Here is a 23,218-nt window from a genome sequence, read left to right as displayed (position 1 = left end):
GACGGAATTCTTTTCAAAAATAGGTCTGATAGGTCGGTGTATTTTTATTATTATTATTTTATTTTATTGTTATTTTTTTTACATTATTTTTTTTAGGTGGAATCGGATTCCAGGAAATATACTTTAAAACAACAGAAGTATTTTCACAAATAATCAATGACACATATTACTACCAATCAGAACTGTAGCTGCTTTTACTCGGTAAATATTTGATGGTGACACAGAAGTCCCTGCGTTGGTACAATGCAGCTAAAGGTTGCACTATACCAATTAATTTTCGGCTGGGTCGAAGTTCGAGGTGCACCCAACTTTTGATAGAGAAGTTAACACCACAAGTCCTGTGATTGGTTATAAATGTGAGTGTGTTGGTTGTAAAAAAAATTAGTTTTATCTGGGCTAAAAATGTATGCAATTTTATTTGATGTAGTACCACCGTGTCAAGTAGCCTTGTGCTTGGAACATGTATGGGGTACCTGTAAAAAAAAGTACTCAAATTTTGTGCGAAACTAGGGGTGTTGCAGAAACATCTGGTTATACCGAAAATGAGCCATGAAAGGTACCATTTTCTGCAGTTAATACTTTGAGGTAGGGGTTGTAGTACTGATATTTATGGGTCACAGTTTGGTTGATATATTGCATATAGTGTTTTTGAACTCAAACGTTAACATGGTCGTCTATGGGATTTGAATTGGTATAGTCCAACCTATACTATTACTAAAACATCGAAACGCACCGCGGCCGGGCTGGAGTGTATATTGAAGTCCGGATCACATGCATGACTAAGGAACCTGCCAGGTCTCTGGGTTCAGCGTCGTGTTTACACGGTCATCGTTATTAGCGTTTGCTGAAATAAACCGTCGGTGAGACAGTCCTTCACAATAAGGCGTGTATTCTAATACCATTTAAGTCACACCGAGGAAGTCCGGACGTTTTCACGCTATAATGCGATACAGAATTTGAAGCGTTTTAACACGTTGTATACCGTCTTAATGCTCCAGGAACATCTTCCCTACCACCTTGATATATACAGATGGAAAACAATAAGGGAACACACGGTATTTGAGACCAAGTTTAATTAATTACTAGGGTAGTAATGCCAGTATAACATACAGAGATGTTATATGATATTGAATGTCAGTCAGTATTGTGGGGTTGGCTGAGGGTGAGAATTTTGGTTCAGTTAATATTTGCTATTACTAGTAATTTTGTTCCCTTATTTCTTTTCATCAGTATATATACCTCTCTGATTTCATTTCATTTCAACTTATTTGTATATCCAATTAAGGTTCAAGCACGCTGCCCTGGGCACACAACTCAGCTATCTGGGCTGTCTGTCCAGGACAGTTTTGTTAGTTGTTAATTGTTAGTGGTTAGTGAGAGAGAAGAGGGTGTAGGGGCCTTAAACCTACTGACTGAGTATTTAAAACTCGCTCTGGGTGGGCCCCGGTACCGGGCTGCGAACCCTCTACCTACCACCCTTATGTCCGATGGCTTAACCATGACACCACATTGGCCGGTATCTCTCTCATATTAAGTGGTGGTGAGTAGGGGGAGACTACACTTTATCGTTTTAAAATCATGGGACAGTAACTCGCCTAACGCGTGTTCAAAGTAAAGTAAAGTTTGTTTTATTTAACGACGCCACTAGAGCACATTGATTTTTAATCTTATCATCGGCTATTGGACGTCAAACATATGGTCATTCTGACACTGTTTTTAGAGGAAACCCGCTGTCGCCACATAGGCTACTCTTTTTTACGACAGGCAGCAAGGGATCTTTTATTTGCGCTTCCCACAGGCAGGATAGCACAAACCATGGCCTTTGTTGAACCAGTTATGGATCACTGGTCGGTGCAAGTGGTTTACACCTACCCATTGAGCCTTGCGGAGCACTCACTCAGGGTTTGGAGTCGGTATATGGATTAAAAATCCCATGCCTCGACTGGGATCCGAACCCAGTACCTACCAGCCTGTAGACCGATGGCCTGCCACGACGCCACCGAGGCCGGTTACGCGTGTTCAATTCATTGCAATCTTTCATTCTTGAGATATATACTAGTAAATTGTTTATATAAAATTCAATGACAGGAAATGACTGACGTGATACAGCTCGCGCAATGTTTCGTTTTGACAGATGGCAGGAAGTGAATAATGTTACATGACATGCGCATCAGTATATAAATGCATGTAATAATAATGTCGAGTACAGGTTCGATATACCAAATCAATTCCCATTACCCTTAATGTTAACGTTTACTAATACGCCGAACACACGCAGGCAGTACATCAATAAAAAGTGTGCCATCTCACGTTTAATCTACCTGCAAGAAACTAGTGGGTCACATACCATTTAAAGGGACATTCCTGAGTTTGCTGCAATTGTTAAGATGTTATCGACTAACAAAGACTTTTTAACGATTGTAATTACATATCAAATATATTTTCTGCATAAAATATTAGTGGCTGTATATTAAACGTGTTTTTGGTCGTTCTAATATTTGTACTAGGTTAAATTTCACTTTATTTCCCCCAAAAAGGTTTTTTCGTACGTACGAAATTATTTGAAGACAAATCCAGTTTGGGCTTCTTACCAATATTAAAACGACCAGAAACACATTGAATATACAGACACTGATATTCTAAACCAGAAAATATATTTAATATGTAAGTTTAATCGTAGAAATATTTTATTAGTCGGAAACATCTTACAATGCAGCAAACTCAGGAATGTCCCTTTAAGAGATTTAATGAATATTTTTATTAGCAACCCTAATGTTTTCATAAAATCACTGTTCCATTTCTGCAGGTATCCTGCACTGGTTTCAAGCACTTGTGTATACTGCATACCAACTGTATATTAGAAATAAATTGCATTTATGAATTGACAATGGATAATAATATTTGCACAAATAATCAATGTCACATATTACTACCAGTCAGAGCCGCAGCTGTTTTTTACTCCGTAAATATCTGACGTGCAGCTCCAACTTTGAATCAGAAGTCACTGCTTTGGTACACTTTCTCTTTTCCGTCATAAATTATTTTTACTAATGCAAAATACAAACAGAACTTTAGTTTTAATAAACTCAAATGATTTTAATATCAACAGACGTCGTTAGTTGCCTATGTAACCCGAAAGTCCCGTCAACATTTTTAACACAAAACAACCAAACACATTGTAGTGTTTGCAATCGTTGTAGTCAGTTATTTGCAGTCACATTTGTTTTGTAACATCATTGCTTCATATGTGATGCAGTGTTATGTCGTGTGAACCTATGTTTAAATATCTTTTGGACTCACCTCTCATTAGAGATACGATTTGTAACAAAATACCAGTTTTGTCTTTTAATTCCCTGTATTCCTTTTTATGTGGGTGTTTTTTTCTCTCGATGCTTTAAGCGAATTACTGCATTCTTTCGCTGGGAAAACGAACATAGAAAAGCCCTTAGGTTCCAGAGGCAGACGGCAATTTGCATTATACGTGGGCTTAAGCCCAGGAAGCTTACTGGAAGGAATCGTTTGACACCAGTGATAACAGACTGTTGAGGCTACAACGTCCGACTGATGTTCACCTAGCGTGCGAGACGTCGAGGGATCGATTCCCCGTCAGACTGTTTACGTAAATCGTCAGTTTTGATTTTCTCGGTGTGGTCTATAACATGAACATTATAATAGTAGTGGTATAAAATAAACCGAAATCAACAAATGAATGAATAAATAATTACATGGCTGGATTGATGACTGATTGACTTAACTAAATGACTGATTGGCTTAATGAATGAATTGATGGTTAAATAAATAAATACATGGATGGATGGATGGATGGATGGATGAATGAATGAATGAACGAATGAACGAATGAATGAATAAAGTAAAGTTTGTTTTATTTAACGACGCCACTAGAGCACATTGATTTTTTTATCTTATCATCGGCTATTGGACGTCAAACATATGGTAATTCTGACACTGTTTTTTAGAGGAAACCCGCTGTCGCCACATAGGCTACTCTTTTGCGACAGGCAGAAAGGGATCTTTTATTTGCGCTTCCCACAGGCAGGATAGCACAAACCATGGCCTTTGTTGAACCATTTGTGGATCACTGGTCGGTGCAAGTGGTTTACACCTACCCATTGATACTTGCGGAACACTCACTCAGGGTTTGGAGTCGGTATCTGGATTAAAAATCCCATGCCTCGACTGTGATCCGAACCCAGTACCTATCAGCCTGTAGACCGATGGCCTAACCACGATGCCACCGAGGCCGGTAAACGAATGAATAAATGAAGGAAGGAATGAGTGTATGAATGAAACTATCGATCAGGCAGTAACAGAATTGTCCCGGAATGGGTTTCAAGTAGGCTATGCATATTTTATAATCCATATGTCTGTTTTGTTATCATTGCTGGTACAAAACAAATTCACATGCCAATATTATACATTTGAAAGTTGGCTAGGGAAAACTCGAATTATATCTGTTTATGTCAAACGAAAGAATCTCAAGTTTTAGTTCCATATTTGTGTTGTTGTTGTTGTTGTTGTCGTTTAGTTGTGGCCATCTGCAATTTGTCTGAAGATATCACCCGCCTTTTTTGTTCTTGCATTTAACTTATTAATATTTCCCATCCTGACTAATTTTTGACTAATTTGATTTCCGATTCTGAACTGAGAAATGGCTGACTCTGTGAGCACGTGTTAAGAATAACAATATTTTTATCACGAGTAGCTTATTATTTTTATTCTGGAGCCAAGTTTTCTTATCCACCTCTTGTATTTTCGTGGGGTTTTTTGTTTTTTTTGTGTTTTTTTCGAGTTTGTTGGGGTTTTTTTTCCATTGAGCTATATTTATAAAAAAAAAAATACCCAAATTTGTTATCCAGAAACAAGATCAAGTGAGAGAGAATAATACTGAACCAGCCTGAAACATGTAATGTAGCTAAATGTCATCGTCTTCAATGTATTGATGCAAAATGGACGTCAGCCATTTAAATATAGTGAACCATTATTGTGGCAATTCCAGGAAAGGTCGTGAAATAGTTTTGACAAAGCTTTTTGTTAAAAGCAAATAACTGGTACAATTGTATATATATCATTGGAAATTTGACATGTGTATCATTGTTATGCATATATTTATACTTTGAAGTGATGACTAATAGTGGTATGAACCCCATCCCAAAAATTCACCTGCAATTGTGGTTTCGGTCACCTCACAGGAGTACACAAGGCTGATCAAATTAAAGTCACATACTCACATAAGAAAGTCAGCTGGCAACGTAACATGAACGTCAGGGTTAAAGAATGTTTTATTTAATGACACCACTAGACCACATTGATTTATTAATCATCGTCTATTGGATGTCAAACATTTGGTAAATCTGACATATAGTCTTAGATAGGAAACCCACTACATTTATTCCATTAGTAGTAAGGGATCTTTTATATACACCATCACACACACAGGATAGGATACACCACAGCCTTGATATACAAGTCGTGGTGAAGTGGCTGGAACAAGAAATAGACCAATGGGCCCAAACCGACCGGGCATCAAGCGAACGCGTTACCACTGGGCTACGTCCCGCCCCACACATATAGAAAGTCGACTGGCAACGTAACATGAACGTCAGTAAGTGTAGAATATCAAAACTAATAAAAACGTGAAAAGTTCACCAAGTGCTGTATGGTTATTGTCCTGATAAATGCAGTTAAATAGTCACGTATATATTTTCCGCAGGACTGCTCCAATCTTGTCCTTATCTGATCAAGTTAGTCTGTACTGGCAGGCACTAATACGAAATATAATGTGTTGAAATGGAAGCTGACGCTCGTTTGTGTTCTATCTGTTGGTTAAACAAGAATCGTGTTAAAAGTTTGATTTGATCAACGACATCACTAGAGCACATTTGTGAGCTGGTCATCAGTTATTGGATGTCAAACATTTCCTAATTCTGACCCAGTCTTCATAGGAATCTCGCTACATTTTCCCATTAGCAGCAAGGCATCTTTTATATGCACTTCCCACAAACAAGACATCACATACCATCGTCTTTGATAAGCCAGGCGTGGGGCACTAGTTTGGACGAGGAAAAACAATCAGAAAATGGATTCATCGAAAAAAGATAAATTACCGAATACATCACCAAGTTCTCACTAGCGTCCAACAAGCGTATTGCCGATGTAACGTTTGTTATCTTCTATTTCTCGTTCCAGCCAGTGCTCCACAACTGGTGTAACAAAGGCCGTGGTTTGTACTATCCTGTCTGTGGGATAGTGCATATTAAAACGATCCCTTGCTGCTAATCGAAAAATGAGTAGCCCATGATGTGTCGACAGCGGGTTTCCTCTATCAATATCTGTGTGGTCCTTAACCATAAATAACCGTAAATAAAATGTGCTGAGTGCGTTGTTAAATAAAAAAACATTTCCTTCATTTTATTTGTTATCTTGAATACAAGCAGTGGAGTTTGTAGGTAGTCTAGCATTAGTGTGATCTTTAAACACCACTAGAGCACATTGACTTATTAATCATCAGCTTTTGCATGTCAAGCATTTATAATTTCAACTCGTAGTCTTAAGAAGAAACCCGCTATATTGCAGTAAGGGATCTTTTTATAGGCACTTTCCTAGTGACAGGACGGAACATACCACGTCCTTTCATATACCATTTGTTTGGTTCTGGTTGGTACGGGGAAACCCCAGTCAGAGAATGCGTCTATTGAGGTGGTTCGATCATACTACAACACCAGTCCAGGCGAACGCTCTAACGACTAAGCTTGACCTTGACCTTGCCCATGCTATCTTTACTACCAGCTCGCCGTGTACATGTGGGTCTTGTTTTACGTAGAACCGTAGAACGTATACTCGTGTGTTCCTGATTCCAAGCAATCTGTTATCTAATTCCAGGAAATTGCTTTCCTTTCATCAAACACCGTCTTTAGAATTCAGACCTTTTTACACATCGCAAACCCATCACGGTGGCTGCATTGTGATTGCATAAGTCGGAAGTTCATGTAACACATAGGTAGTGTAGTGCATTTAAACGTTCAATGGCCGCTTGTTTAATGTAATTGTAATACTTATCCACCCTATCAAGGGATGTATGTGTATAATTAAAATGCATATGCACAGTTTATCTTACTTCACAACAAAGCAAGGGATCTCTTATATACATGGGGCAGGACGTAACCTAATGGTAAAACTCTCGCTTGATGCGCCGTCGGTTTGGGATCGATCCCATCGTTGGATCCATTGGGCTATTTCTCGTTCCAGCCAGTGTATCACGACTGGTATATCAAAGGCCGTGGTATGTACTATCCTATTTGTGGGATGATGCATATAAAAGCTCCCTTGTTGCATTAGAAACAATGCAGCGGGTTTCCTCTGGTGACTACAGCGTCAGAATTACCAAATGTTTGACATTCAATAGCCAATGATTATTTAATCAATTTGCTCCAATGATGTCTTTAAACAAAACAAACTTCTTTCTGTTATATACAGGTTACAATCCTGGGCCCCGTTCCACAAAGCGATCTTAGCGTTAAGATCAACTCAAGTGCACAACTGCCTGTGCTCATAAGTTAAATATAGGATTTGGTAGATATAAAAATGTTGAAAAAACACAAAGACTATGTACAGTTTGTAATTCCAATGAAATCGAAGATGAATTCCATTTTATACTGCAGTGTCACCGATATAATGATCTGAGGCAAAAACGTATTAAAGCGTATTATTATAGACGACCTAGTGTTTTGAAACTAATTCAACTACTAACTACTGAAAACATTAAATAACTCAATAACCTTGGTAAATATTTAATTCGGGCAAATAATGTGATTTAATCTAGATTTATATTGTATAGTTATATGAAGTATGTATTGTGTTTTTGACATTACCATATTATGTAAAGATCACTCCCCACCATTATACTGTACATATTGTATATATACTTGTATTTGAACTTGAAACTTGAAACCTGGGCCTCGTTTTACGAAGCGATCTTGACGCTAAGATCACCTTAGGTAGATAGCTACCTTATGCCCTTAAGGTGATCTTAGCGCTAAAATCGCTTCGTAAAACAGGCCCCTGATGCCCTTAACGTAATCTTAGTGCTATAATCGGTTCGTGGAACGGTGCCCTGATGTGTATGTGTTGAGGAGAAAGCCTAGTAAGATAAAACAAAAAACTGTGTCTAATTCATTTGGTTTTGAAAAGCAATGAAATGTGCTTTAATAAATATTCACCTTCCCACAGACAGAATAATATATTACACGGTGTTTGGTATACCAGTTGTGGAGCACTGTTTGATGGGGAAAACAATTCCTAAATCAATTTATTTTCGTGTTTATATCCAATTAAGGTTCAAGCACGCTGTCTTGAGCACACACCTCATCTATCTTGGCTATCTGCCCAGAACAGTGGTTTAGTTGTTAGTGGTTAGTGAGAGAGAAGAGGGTGTTGTGGTCTTACACCTACCCAATGAATCGTTAACACTCACTCCGGGTGGGAGACGGTACCGGTCTGCGAACGCTGTACCTACTAGCATTATGTCCGACAGCTTAACCACGACACTGAGGCCCATTACGTCTAACCAATGAAAGGGATGGATGCCACGAGAGAAATACTGAACTTTGATTTAGTTATGTAAATATTTAATTTGCGCTTTCTGATGTCACTATATCCGGCTTGACCGGGGAATATACAGGACCATTAGAATCAGTTCTTAATCATATTTTCCTGAACTTATTTAATCAAAAGCAAATTCGAATCCTAATAATCAGGTTAGAAGAATTTTTTTACTAAATACGCTTAACCCCATAACGACATTTGTCATACGAATTGTATGGCAATGGCTGGGACGGAGTAGGGGGGATAAGTACATTGAAGATGCTCGATCCCATGACCCCTGATCTGATGGGAAAGGAGCGGGACGTAGCCCAGTGGTAAAGCGCTTGCTTGATGCGCGGTCGGTCTGGAATCGATCCCTGTCGGTGGGCCCATTGGGCTATTTTTCGTTCCAGCCATTGCACCATGACTGGTATATCAAAAACCGTGGTATGTGCTATCCTGTCTGTGGAATGGTGCATATAAAAGATCCCTTGCTACTAATGGAACACAATGCAGCAGGTTTTCTCTCTAAGACTAGATGTCAAAATCACCACATGTTTGACATCAAATAGCCGATGGTTAATAAATCAATATGCTCTAGTGTTGTCGTTAAACAAAGGAAACTTTTTCTCTGTTGGGAAAATGCAGCAGGTTTCCACTGAATGATTAGTCTAGGGTAGTGTTCGGAATCGGTTGGAATTTCATCATCGATCATCGGTCATAATCGGATTGCACCAACCGATCAACTTTTACAATCGGTTTAAATTATATGAACACAAGAAAAATTCGAATTATAAACACCACACACATATTGTTGTTTTAGTCCCTACTCATCGCTGATTATACCCTTAATTATCTGTTTTCTTTATGTACACATGAAAACAAGCCCAAATCACAACATATTTACTTCAGTTCCATCATTTTAAGTGGAAAAACAACTACAGTTAACATTTTCCAAAACAATCGACTATGGGTTTTACAATCGATCATTGGAACATCAAAATGATTAAGTGTCAGAATTACCAACCAGTGCCTCACAACCGGTATATCAAAGTTCGTGATATATGCTGACATGTTTATGGGAAAGTGCATAGAAAAGAGCCCTTGCTGCTGATGGGAAAACATGTAGTGGTTTCTCCTAGAAACTACGTTTCAGAATTACCTGGTGTCTCATATTCAATAGCGGATGATTTATTTATTAATATGGTCTAGTGGTGTCGATAATAAAAAAAACAATTACCTACACTTCGTCCCAACCTACCACAACCGCCCCCTCTGTTATGGACGATATTGTAATAATGATGTGTGTGATATAGATAATAATACATGAGTGGCCGTTAGAGAGCTATCTTTCAACGAGTTGTTTTAAAATGTATCTAACGAGCGAAAGCGAGTTTGATACGTTTTTAAGCAACGATTTGTAAGATAAATGATATCTAACGGACACAAATGTATTACTATATGTCTTACATATCCCCCAAAACCCGGTTTTAAGCAAATTTTAACATGTTTTTCGACTAAAAGTTATTTACAGCCCTTTCACTTATAGCTAACTTACGCGTTACAGACAAATGATTGTCAGGTTAACTATACGTCATAGTGTAATTGATATTGATCGTGCTGGGTTTGTTTTCATTCGATGTATGACATTGGTTACCTGGTCGTCACCTTGGAGCAGCCAGTCGCATATCTTGAAGTTGTTAACACACATGCATGTGTAAACAAGTAAGTGTTAAGAAAAATAACGAATAATGTTCTCACCAACGGGTATGTAAGAAAATACTATCATAGGTGAGACATTTTGCAGCCCGGTACATAATATCGTCAATTCAGTGCAGTTTATTTAGCTCAGATAATTGACATGGTATATGACGTAAAGTATACTAATTAATACAATATGATCAAGTAGTGCTGGATTAATACACAGTAAAAAAACCCCAGAATATTTAAACACACTATCTATAATATAATACGCAAGGCTGTTTTAAAAGAGTTAGATCGTTCTGGCTGCTTCTCCTCTTTTGATTTGTACTGCCGGCAGCCTTTTTAAAAAAAAATTATTGCGCTAAGGTCCAGTCGTCTATCGTAAACACATCGTACATTGCGTGCAAAAATAAATGTAATAAATATAACGGCAATGGAAGCCGCCATCTTTGTCACTAAACATAGAAATGGCTATATATGCAGTGGTCGTATTTGGTGGTAAAGCCAGTGTAAGGTCACCAAACCCCATCTAAACTTTCCCGTGCGAAACACGGGTTAAATCTAGTAAACTCTCATACAGAATCTGATATTGGTATTCTTTAGGTATTAAGGTTGAGTCATTATATTACTGCTACCATGCGCTGATTTAGTTTACCAAACTTCGTTCGGAAATTTTTGTTTGTTTTGTTTTCTGTTTCGTAATTTCTGAAAGTTGTACATCGCACAGGCTCGTGTAATAAGCGGTAAATTATATCTGCCAATCTCAATAATGCCAGTGTGATGTATTGGCAACACAAATTATATTTCACGTGCACGTGGCTACGAGAAAATAAACGAAGCTGATTATTATGTCAGTGTGTGTAACGGCGGGGCTAACCGGAGGCATTCAACCACGACCATGTTACTGTAACGTCTTGGAAGGCGTCCAGGGAAGAGAGGAATGTTTGTTTAACGTCACCCTGGCAGGTAGTTTAATCAGTGCTTGGTTATTGTATACAATATCCGGTAATAACTGCATCGCTGGTGTAGAGACTGGTAGGTACTGGGTTCGCATCCCAGTACCGGCTCCCACCCAGAGCTTTAAAAAGCTAAAGTTTATTTTCTTTAACGTCACCACTAGAGCATATTTTATTACTCATCGGCTATTGTCAACCGTTTAGTGATTCTGACATAAAGTCTTAGAGAGGTGCACTGGTGGGAACGAGAAATAGCTCAATGGGACCACCGACAGAAATCGATCTTAGACCGACCGCGCATCAGCCGAGCGCTTTACAACTGATCTACGTCTCCCCCCCCCCCCCCCACGAGTGACTTAGTGGGTAGGTGCAAAGCTACTACACCGACTTCTCTCTCACTAACAACTAACACCTAAACACTAACTAACTGTCCTGAACAGACAGTCCAGTTAGCTGAGGTGTTTGCCCAGGACAGCGTGTTTGAACCTTAATTGGATATTAGCACGAAAATAAATATAAACAAACAACAAACATTAAGTGTATACTATACCGCAATTACTATAAAATGAATGATAAAATAATTGTTGCTACATAGTCTATGCCAAACTTAATGTCTGTTTTGTTTCAAATAACTACTATAAATAGGTAGCATTGGTTTATTAATTATCGTTTATTGGATGTCATACATTTGTTAATTCTGACTTACTCTCTTTATGTATACTAGTTAAGTATGATTAGAAAATTAGCGGCATAAATTTAGACCGTTCTCCAAAACGAATAATAACTAGACCATTTTAGAAAATTAGATGGTACAAAAGGATTAAAAGCCAGACTATTTTAGAAAGTTGGATGGTACAAAAGGATTAAAAGCCAGACTATTTTAGAAAGTTGGATGGTACAAAATGATTAAAAGCCAGACTATTTTAGAAAGTTGGATGGTACAAAATGATTAAAAGCCAGACTATTTTAGAAAGTTGGATGGTACAAAAGGATTAAAAGCCAGACTATTTTAGAAAGTTGGATGGTACAAAAGGATTAAAAGCCAGACCATTTTAGGAAGTTGGATGGTACAAAATGATTAATAACCAGACCATTTTAGAAAATTAGATGGTACAAAAGGATTAAAAGCAAGCCAGACTATTTTAGAAAGTTGGATGGTACAAAATGATTAAAAGCCAGACTATTTTAGAAAGTTGGATGGTACAAAATGATTAAAAGCCAGACTAATTTAGAAAGTTGGATGGTACAAAATGATTAAAAGCCAGACTATTTTAGAAAGTTGGATGGTACAAAATGATTAAAAGCCAGACTATTTTAGAAAGTTGGATGGTACAAAATGATTAAAAGCCAGACTATTTTAGAAAGTTGGATGGTACAAAATGATTAAAAGCCAGACTATTTTAGAAAGTTGGATGGTACAAAATGATTAAAAGCCAGACTATTTTAGAAAGTTAGATGGTACAAAAGGAATAAAAGCCAGACTACTTATATGTTTATTTTAAAGAAGTGATTGCAATACAATTAATTGAAACCAGACAATTTGTGTATATTTATTTTAGACAAGTGCATGATGGAACATATCAGGATCTTTTATATACCAGTCGTGGATCACTGGTTGAAATGGGAAATAACACACAATTACTCTTGAGGCTGCTTGATCTTGTGATCCATAGAACCTTTGCCATTGAATAACATCCCGTTATCCTCACACAAAAGGAATCACGTAAACAGAAACGCACATTGATGTTTTGTTTCGAATTCCTAATTATAATATGATGGTATCATTCAAAGAGTACATGACATAGTTAGCATAGGAAAGGCGGTGTTATAACTCACTTAGCCTGGTAATACGCAATAGTCTGCACTTAAAACCTCATAACAGTTAAGTGTACTTATACATGTGCGAGTATTCATTCATTTAGTTGTACTTGTATTCGAGCTTATAAAAAATTACGGTCAAAGTGCACTGTCCTGGGCATGCACTTCAGCTATCTGGGCTGTCTGTCGAGGACAGAAGGTTAGTGGTCAGTTGTTAGTGGTTAGTGAAAGAGAGAAGTCGGTGCAGTGCAGTGATCTTAAACCTACCCATAGAGTCTTTGAAACTTGCTTTGTCTGGGAACCGATACCAGGGGGCGAACCCAATATCTACCAGCCTTGAGTCCGATGGCTTAACCACTACGTCACCGAGGCCGGTGTGTGCGGGTAAACAATACCTGTGACTTTATATGGGTTTGTTTTAGTGTATATGTATCATCATTGTCGTCATCATTATCACTATTATACTGTATCAAATATTTACTGACATATTATGTTACACAAAACATACACTTACACACAGCATACGCTATATTACGCATGTTTTAGACATATGTCTATCCCGTTACATTTAAATTATCCACTGCAATAAAGTAGGATGGGTGGGGACAACACTATTATAATACTAGCATATCCCAATTAATGGAGCATTTTCAGTATTTTAGTTTATTTACATTTTAAAATAATAGACTGCCCAGGAGTAATAACATAATTCAGCCACCGTTAGTACATAATTAATTACATTTGGTTTTGTTTAGCATCTGTGATTAGGCGATTGCGGAAAACAGTTTTCTGGAATGTTAAATTGAAACAGCTCAGCATAACATTCTTAACGTACTGGTTTAACGGGCTAAAGGCTCACTCACACTGGATGCGGCGGGGCTGTAAACGCTGTTTTCAACGAAAGAATCCATGCTGCACACAAAACGTATGCGGCCAGCTGCAGTGAAACAACCGGCCTTCTTACACACCCGTTGGCGAGAACACCATGCGTTATTTTGTGTTAACGTATGCGGCCAGCTGCAGTGAAATATCCGGCCTTCTTACACACCCGTTGGCGAGAACACCATGCGTTATTTTGTGTTAACGTATGCGGCCAGCTGCAGTGAAACAACCGGTCTTCTTACACACCCGTTGGCGAGATCACCATGCGTTATTTTGTGTTAACGTATGCGGCCAGCTGCAGTGAAATATCCGGCCTTCTTACACACCCGTTGGCGAGAACACCATGCGTTATTTTGTGTTAACGTATGCGGCCAGCTGCAGTGAAACAACCGGCCTTCTTACACACCCGTTGGCTAGAACACCATGCGTTATTTTGTGTTAACGTATGCAGCAAGCTGCAGTGAAATATCCGGCCTTCTTACACACCCGTTGGCGAGAACACCATGCGTTATTTTGTGTTAACGTATGCGGCCTGCAGCTGCAGTGAAAGAACAACATGCGGTCTTCTGTAACACACCAGTTGAAATATCCGGCCTTCTTACACACCCGTTGGCGAGAACACCATGCGTTATTTTGTGTTAACGTATGCGGCCAGCTGCAGTGAAATATCCGGCCTTCTTACACACCCGTTGGCGAGAACACCATGCGTTATTTTGTGTTAACGTATGCGGCCAGCTGCAGTGAAACAACCGGCCTTCTTACACACCCGTTGGCTAGAACACCATGCGTTATTTTTGTGTTAACGTATGCGGCCAGCTGCAGTGAAACAACCGGCCTTCTTACACACCCGTTGGCGAGAACACCATGCGTTATTTTGTGTTAACGTATGCGGCCAGCTGCAGTGAAACAAACCGGCCTTCTTACACACGCGTTGGCGAGAACACCATGCGTTATTTTGTGTTAAACGCATGCGGCCAGCTGCAGTGAAACAACCGGCCTTCTTACACACCCGTTGGCGAGAACACCATGCGTTATTTTGTGTTAACGCATGCGGCCAGCTGCAGTGAAACAACCGGCCTTCTTACACACCCGTTGGCGAGAACACCATGCGTTATTTTGTGTTAACGTATGCGGCCAGCTGCAGTGAAACAACCGGCCTTCTTACACACCCGTTGGCGAGAACACCATGCGTTATTTTGTGTTAACGTATGCGGCCAGCTGCAGTGAAACAACCGGCCTTCTTACACACCCGTTGGCGAGAACACCATGCGTTATTTTGTGTTAACAAGTTCAAGACATACGACTGTCTACTCCTAGGTGATGACATAGGGGCCTAATTCACTAAACTCTCGTAACTTTGTGATATCGCAGTGTAGTGCAAAAAGACTTGCAAAGAGGATGTTTTGTTATCTAGCAGAGCCTAAGAGACATTTGTGAATAAAGCAGGTTCACCAATGCCATACAACCAATGAAAAACTACACAATGGAAATTGCTTAGACAGTGACGTATAGTTAACCTGACATCCATGCGTCAGTGACGCGTAAGTCAGCTACAAGTGCAACGGCTGGAAATAACTTTTAGTCGAAAAAGATATTAAATTTGCTTAAAACCTGGTTTTTGAGGATATGTAAGAAATAGAATAATACATCCGTGTCCGTTAAATACCATTTATCTCACAACTCTTTGTTTAAAAGTGTATCAAACTCGCTTTCGTTCGTTAGATACATTTTAAATCAACTCGTTGTGAGATAAATGGAATCTAACGGCAACTCATGTATTATTCTCTATGTATATCATATATTAAACCAATGTTATTTAGTTATTTTAAAGGCGCAGAAGCTAGATTTAGCCCGTGAATATGGACAATAAGTTGAGTTAATATACAAACCTGCAACACATTTGGATACAGTTACAAGAAACAAGAGTTTGGAACGTTGGACGGTGAAATATTCTTAAAAGCAGATTACAACTTGACTCCATAACCGATTTTTCTCAGACGCACGTGCGTTTTTATTAACCCGAAACATGCCCTTTGTGATATCAAAACACCCAGGATGACCAGAAACACTTCGGATTTACGGAAATGGATAATATAAACAATAAAATCTTAGTAATGAGTGATTTCAGTTATCAAAAACGGCTCGAATAGTAAAACATATGCCTACAGTGTTTAAAAACTAGGGTCTGTCACTTTAACAAAAATAGTTAAGTAAAGCTATGACAGTTCACCTTTAACACGAACATATAAAACAAAACGTTCCATTGTAAAAATGTAGTAAGATATTTAATGTATCTATACCATTAATTTAGCGAAATAATGACTTGCACGTTCTTTTCGATTCAAATACTATTTCACTTTATTATAATATACATAGCTATGAAATATATAGATCTACAGAAACCACGAAAGTGATATTCGGTGAAAAGTCATATTTTCACTATATTTTAGTTCCAGTGGAATACAAAAATCATATTTATATTTTTGTGAACGAATTCATTCATACAATTATCTCCCTTGTAAATCATTACATTTTAATGATTGAGGTCAGTTTCACTTCATGGTGTTTGATGATTAGCAATGCATCTGATCATACTTGAAACATAAAAACGCCATGTAACTTAGACAATTGTACCTATAAAAATGGATATGAAGTGCAATTACGGTAAAATATCTAAACGTGGTTGAGTACGAAGCTAAATAATGGTGACACAATGTCCTGTCTAAATTAAAGTTTAATTCCAGTTCGATTCACATTTTGTTTTTTGTGGGGGGTTTTGGACGATCGCTTTGTCAGATATTTGTGCACAGCAGTATGATTAAATAATTATTAATTTAATAAGTAAATAAAGAAAATTGTTTATTTATATTTCTTTTAAGAACTCCATGGTCTAGTGAATTATCTGCAAATGTTCCAACGGAACAAATATATCATGGCGTTACGGGTTTTTGATAGGATAAGCGAAATATATTAACAAAAAGCAAAAGATATTATTGTCAAAAATTAGACATCATGAGTTGACATAAAAATAGTATTCGAAAGCCCTCCACATGAAATAGCCTCTCTTTATGTACATAGCAATGCTAAACATATTAAAATAAGTTCAAACCACAGCTTTACAGTATATGACTTTTTAATATAAAAATGCACTGCAGCCGATTTAAATGTTCCAAATACACGCGGAAGTCGTAAAAGACGCCATACCGCACTTACGTTCCGCATCTGGTGTGAATGAGCCCTTAGCTACATGTACTAAAACACATGTACACTCCACATCTGGTGTGAATGAGCCCTTAACTACATGTACTAAAACACATGTACACTCCACATCTGGTGTGAATGAGCCCTTAGCTACATGTACTAAAACACATCTGGTGTGAATGAGCCCTTAGCTACATGTACTAAAACACATCTGGTGTGAATGAGCCCTTAGCTACATGTACTAAAACACATCTGGTGTGAATGAGCCCTTAGCTACATGTACTAAAACACATCTGGTGTGAATGAGCCCTTAATTACATGTACTAAAACATTGCCGTTATGCACATCTATATTAAATGTTGGGATTGCAACACCATTTTGCGCAATGATTTATGTTTTATTTCTCTGAAATGTTACATTTTATCGAAATATAATGCAATATAAAAACTGATCACTTGCGATAACACATATATTATTACCCGATCGCGTGTGTCTCGTACGAAGTTTATAGAACTCGACAAGAATTGTGTTTTGTTATAAAACAGCTGGTAACTCATTTTATAAACTTCGTATAACACACATGCTTATGTAATAATCTATAATGTACACTACTGCAACGAATTTCTAGTTATCTTGGTGTTCTATTAATTTAAAATTAATTTATTGCGAATCACCCTCCTCCCCCCGCAAAAAGAAAAGAAAAAAACAGAAGAAAAACTATATCTGTACCTCGAAAATTGTTAGCGGCTGTAAAGACGTTTGATCATATTAAAAGAAATATTGTTTTATATGGAATTATAGATGGATGATAGGATGGCATGAAGTGATGGATGGACGGACGGATGGATAGGTATGGATAGAACGATAGATGGATGGATGGATGGTTGGTGGTTAAGTGGGTTGGTGGCTGGTTTGGGTGGATTGATGGATGGATGGATGGGTGGATGGATGGATACCTTAGATGATGAGTGGATGGACAAATGATGGGTGGATGGATGAATTGGATAAGGAGTAGATGGATGGATGGATGGATGGATGAATGGATGCATTAGATGATGAGTGAATAGATGGACGGATGGATGGATGAATGCATTAAATGATGAGTGAATAGATGGATGGATGGATGGATGGATGGATGGATCAATCGATCGATCTGGATGGACGGATGGATAGAATGAATGGCGAGTGAATGGATAGCGGGTGAGGATTGGTTGGGTGGAATGATAGATGGATGGATTTTGTGGTGGATGGGTGGAAAAATGGATGGAGGGATGGATGGTTATGGGACTATATATATATATATATATATATATATATATATATATATATATACATATATATACATATATATGTATATATATATATATATATATATATATATATATATATATATATATATATATATATATATATATATATATATATATATATATATATATATATATATATATATATATATATATGCAAAATGTCGTGCATATAGATATGTAGGTACACGGGTAGACAGTCCACATGGTACGCTATCACACTGATTTTAAAGCAGCGTCTTCCTAATGAAGTTCTGCACTCTAATTGTGCAGCAGTTACTATAGTAACATACTTAATGAACACAGCTTTGTTTTTTATGATAAAACTCGGTTTAAGAAAACACTCTTAATGAACTCCGTGACCCAATACACGCGCACTAGACAAATATTGGAAGACGTTTTATCAGCTCGTTACAAGCATGAACACATGTAGACCGACCTACGTCTCTGGTAGCTGAGCCAATAAAACATGAAATCAGTGAATCGTTAAAATATTGCTGACTGTGAAAAAAAGAAGATGTGCGGCATACGATAGCTGTGTGTGGTGTTTTGGTTTCGTTTGCTGTTTTTTATATGTTTATTATACGCCAATCGTACTGCTAATTGTACATGAGCGCTTTTTTTGTTTGTTTTTTATTTTGTTGGGGGGTTGGGGGTGTAGTGGTTGGTGGGAGGGGGGTTGGTGGGAGGGGTGTATTTTGTTCTTTGTTTTTAATATACCAATAATTATATATAAATTATATAAAAAAATTAATTCAGTATAACTATAATTTTATATGAACACACGTTTTCTTAGTGTAATAATAATTAGATATGTTTTTGTGCTTGCTTTTTGTATACATTTTTTATATGGTTTAAACAATATTTATTCCCAATTATAATGCTGGTTGGGGATTGGCGAACAGGCAAAATGCCTATATCAAGGCCTCTCCCTACAATTTGAAAATGTAATTCAAGTTTACACAAGATGACAGACCAATGGTAAATTCTACGATTCCAAATCTTAAAGGCATATTCCCACAGGCACGTTTACAAATATGTTCGCAACACCAGGTCTATCAAGGATTATAAATATTTACAAATATATTTTTTTATGTGATTACCTACATAATAGAGTAACTCTAATTTTACGTAAGTACGAGTTTTCTTAGTATAACGATAATTATACACGAGTATAGGTATTATCGGTATATCAATAGATAATTCTTACATATTTTACAATAATTATATTATATACTATGTGAATATTCGGTCTACTAAAACACACGGGATCGAGCTCAGTCAGTTGAGTTCTCGCCTGAGATGCCTGCGTCGTAGGATCGAATCACCACAGTAGATCCATTATCTGATTGAGTTTTTTCTCGTCCAAACCAGTGGACCACGACTGGAATATCAAAAGCTGTGGTATGTGCTGTTCTCTGTATGGGAAAGTGCATATAAAAGACCCCTCCCTCCTAATGGAGAAATTTAGTGGGTTATCTCTCTAAAATTATATTTCAGAATTATCAAATGTTTGACATCCAAAGGCCGATGATTAATAAATCAGTGTGCTCTAGTTGTGCCGTTAAACAAAACATACTTAGACTTTTTCTAGTAAAACAATAACAATATTTCATGCGAATAATTACGTAATTGCGGTATATGAATAACAGTTATACCAAAGAAAATGTTATATACATGTATATGAAGGGTCCACGGGAATAACCTGTGATACCTGTGAAATTTTATTTTTAAAGTTCACAACTCTTCAATCATGGAATATTTATATCTAAGCAAGCATTATTTACCAACCACTTTTAAGGGCCTACCATAATTAAACTATTTTTTTTTCTTGTGTCTTTGTGACCTTGACATACACGACCTTTGTAATATTGACCATCTGTTTGGACATCATAGGTTATTCCTTTGTATATTTCCAATCTAATTAAAATTAGCTCCACTATTACATGTGGATCTAACAGCAGCCCGTTGGAGCTCATGTCCAGTTGACCTTTCATTCAACCAATCAAAACCTTACTGCATGCCAGTGATTTGAAAAGAATTTGAAAACATTCGAGATTATGCCGAGGGTATACGAAATGATTCGGGTGAATTACGAAGTATGCCGGAAACTAATTTCAATATAAAAATTTATATAAAATTCGTTTTAAGACGAAATAAAACCCATGATGGTATAGCCATAAAATCTTTTATTACTAGTATACAATCCAGAGTTTATTACTGCACTTGAAATAGACCAACAAGTTCGCCTATTGCATAAATAGTCTCGACCGATATTTTTAGAATTTGTATGCTCCCGAATAACGTTATAAAAGGCGAAGTGTAATTGGTCGATATTTAAATTTTTATTTTTATATATACACTATTTTTTGGTGCATTTGAAGATTAAATTCCCAGCCCATTAGGTTTGGACTATGGTCTTACCAACAAAATTTTCAAAATTGTCCCCATCATCTCAACTGCTCTCACCTCCCCCCCCCCCCCCCCCCCCCCCCTGCCCCGGAACCACCCACTGGCTGTCAGAGGCTGGATCCGTGGTCGGCGTGCCTGAACCTTTAAGGATATAGGCACGTTATTAGAGTTCCCATTCCCATAATTTTTTATTTATAGAGTCCACGCAATGCTGTTAGATCTACTGGTGAGACCAGTAGAGCTAATTTTAATCAGATTGGTATATTTCAAACTAACTTTAATTATAACGATCGGGTTGTTTTTTTCATCGTTCATTTATTAGCCTAGTTTTGCACACAAAATGTAAATTTACGAGTGAAAAACCATTGTTATAACTTCAAACAGTTCAAATAAGACAGTTCAAAATGTGCAAAAATAGTTTTCTTAAAATGACCCTCCACTGACGGGATTCGAACCAGTACGAGAGGACAGTGCTCTACCAACTGAGCTAATAGGGAAATGCCCACTAACTACTAGTAATAGGAGCACTTTGTTCCAACACTACTACAGTCCTAACGGCGACTCGTCTTCCTTTTTTGCGGGGCGAGACGTAGCCCAGTGGAAAAGCGCTCGCTTGATGCGCGGTCGGTCTGGGATCGATGCCCGTCGGTGAGTCCACTGGGTTATTTCTCGTTCCAGCCAGTGGACTACAATTGGTATTTCAAAGGCCGTGGTATGTGCTATCCTGTCTGTTGGATGGTGCATATAAAAGATACCTTGCTACCAATAGAACAATGTAGCGGGTTTCCTCTCTAAGACTATATATCTGAATTATCATATGTTTGACATCCAATAATCGATGATTAATAAATCAATGTGCTCTAGTGGTGTCGTTTAACAAAACAAACCTTTTTTTGCCATATTGTAATGTTCTGCGTGAAATAGATAAAATATACTTGTAAGCGTACAACTCCACACCGTAAATGTAAATGTAAGAGTTTTACCACACCACTAGAGTACATTTATTTATAAATCATCGATTATTGGATGTCAAACATTTGGTAATTCTGACATATTATCTTAGATAGAAAACCCGCTACATTTGATAGGCACCATCCCACACATAGGATAGGGGCCTTTGGTATACCAGTTGTGGTGCAATGATTGGAACGAGAAATAGCTGAATGAACTACCGACGGGGATCGATCCTACACCGACCGCGCATCAGGCGAACGCTTTACCACTGGGCTACGTCCCTCTCCTGTTATACAGGAGCGTATAGACAAGGAAAGATATGCCCATAGAATGGCTACAGGGCACATTGATTAATTAACAATCGGCTATTGGATGTCAAACATTTGGTAATTCTCACTCGTAGTCATCACAGGAAACCCGCTACATTTTTTTCTAACGCAGCAAGGGATCTTTTATACGCACCATCCCACAGACAGGAAAACAATACCATAGGCTTTGACCAATTGTGGTGAACCGGTTGCGACGAGAGAGAAAAACCCAATCAATTCAATGGATTCACCGAGGTGGTTCGATCCTGCGACACAAGCATCTCAAGCCAGCACTCAACCGACTGAGCTGGAGTGTTTTTAATGCTGGCAAAACCACCTGGAGCCAAAAATTAATAATACTAAAATGGTAACGACACATCTTGCGACATCGACTATAGAAATTTAATACTAAATCTTTATCTTGTATTAATGTCTTACGTTTTTGCCATTTGCCATTCTTAATATTCGTAGAAGTTCATATAACGTTAACATTAGAAAAAAACAGAAAACAAAAAAACCGCAACAACAACGCAATTCTGTCTTTTAAATTGGTGTATACCGCGATTTGCTATAGGCATAAAAAGTTATTTCTACAATCTCGTGCGACCTTCAGATTGTTTACAGACTAACTAACATCGATTTGATAAAAACAAAAAACGATAAAAAAAAATAAAAAATCATTCTCATTTTCAAGTTCTATTTTAAAACGATTTTGTTTATCGTAGTTCATTGCAGTAACGTAGAAAGATGTGTCACTGTCATAGGACCAATATCCGGTGACGGTGCCAGAGTGTGGATAAGACGCATCTTTTGTTCTTTGTTTTGTTTTGTTTGTTTGTTTGTTTGTTTGTTTGTTTGTTTTTGCTATTTTTTGTTATTTTTATTATTTTTATTATTATTATTATTATACATTTATTATTATTATTATTATTATGATTATATTTTATTTTATTTATTTATTTATTTATTTATTTTTGTTGGAGGATGGTGGGGGCGGGGTTTTTTTTGTGAGTGTTCTTAATACAAACTCCCAACAATCACAAACTATTAGTTGTTAAATTGGCCGTGTGTAGTG

This window comes from Gigantopelta aegis, chromosome 10, assembly GCF_016097555.1.
Source record: "Gigantopelta aegis isolate Gae_Host chromosome 10, Gae_host_genome, whole genome shotgun sequence".
Classification (NCBI taxonomy): Eukaryota; Metazoa; Mollusca; class Gastropoda; order Neomphalida; family Peltospiridae; genus Gigantopelta; species Gigantopelta aegis.
This window is presented reverse-complemented; position numbering follows the sequence as displayed.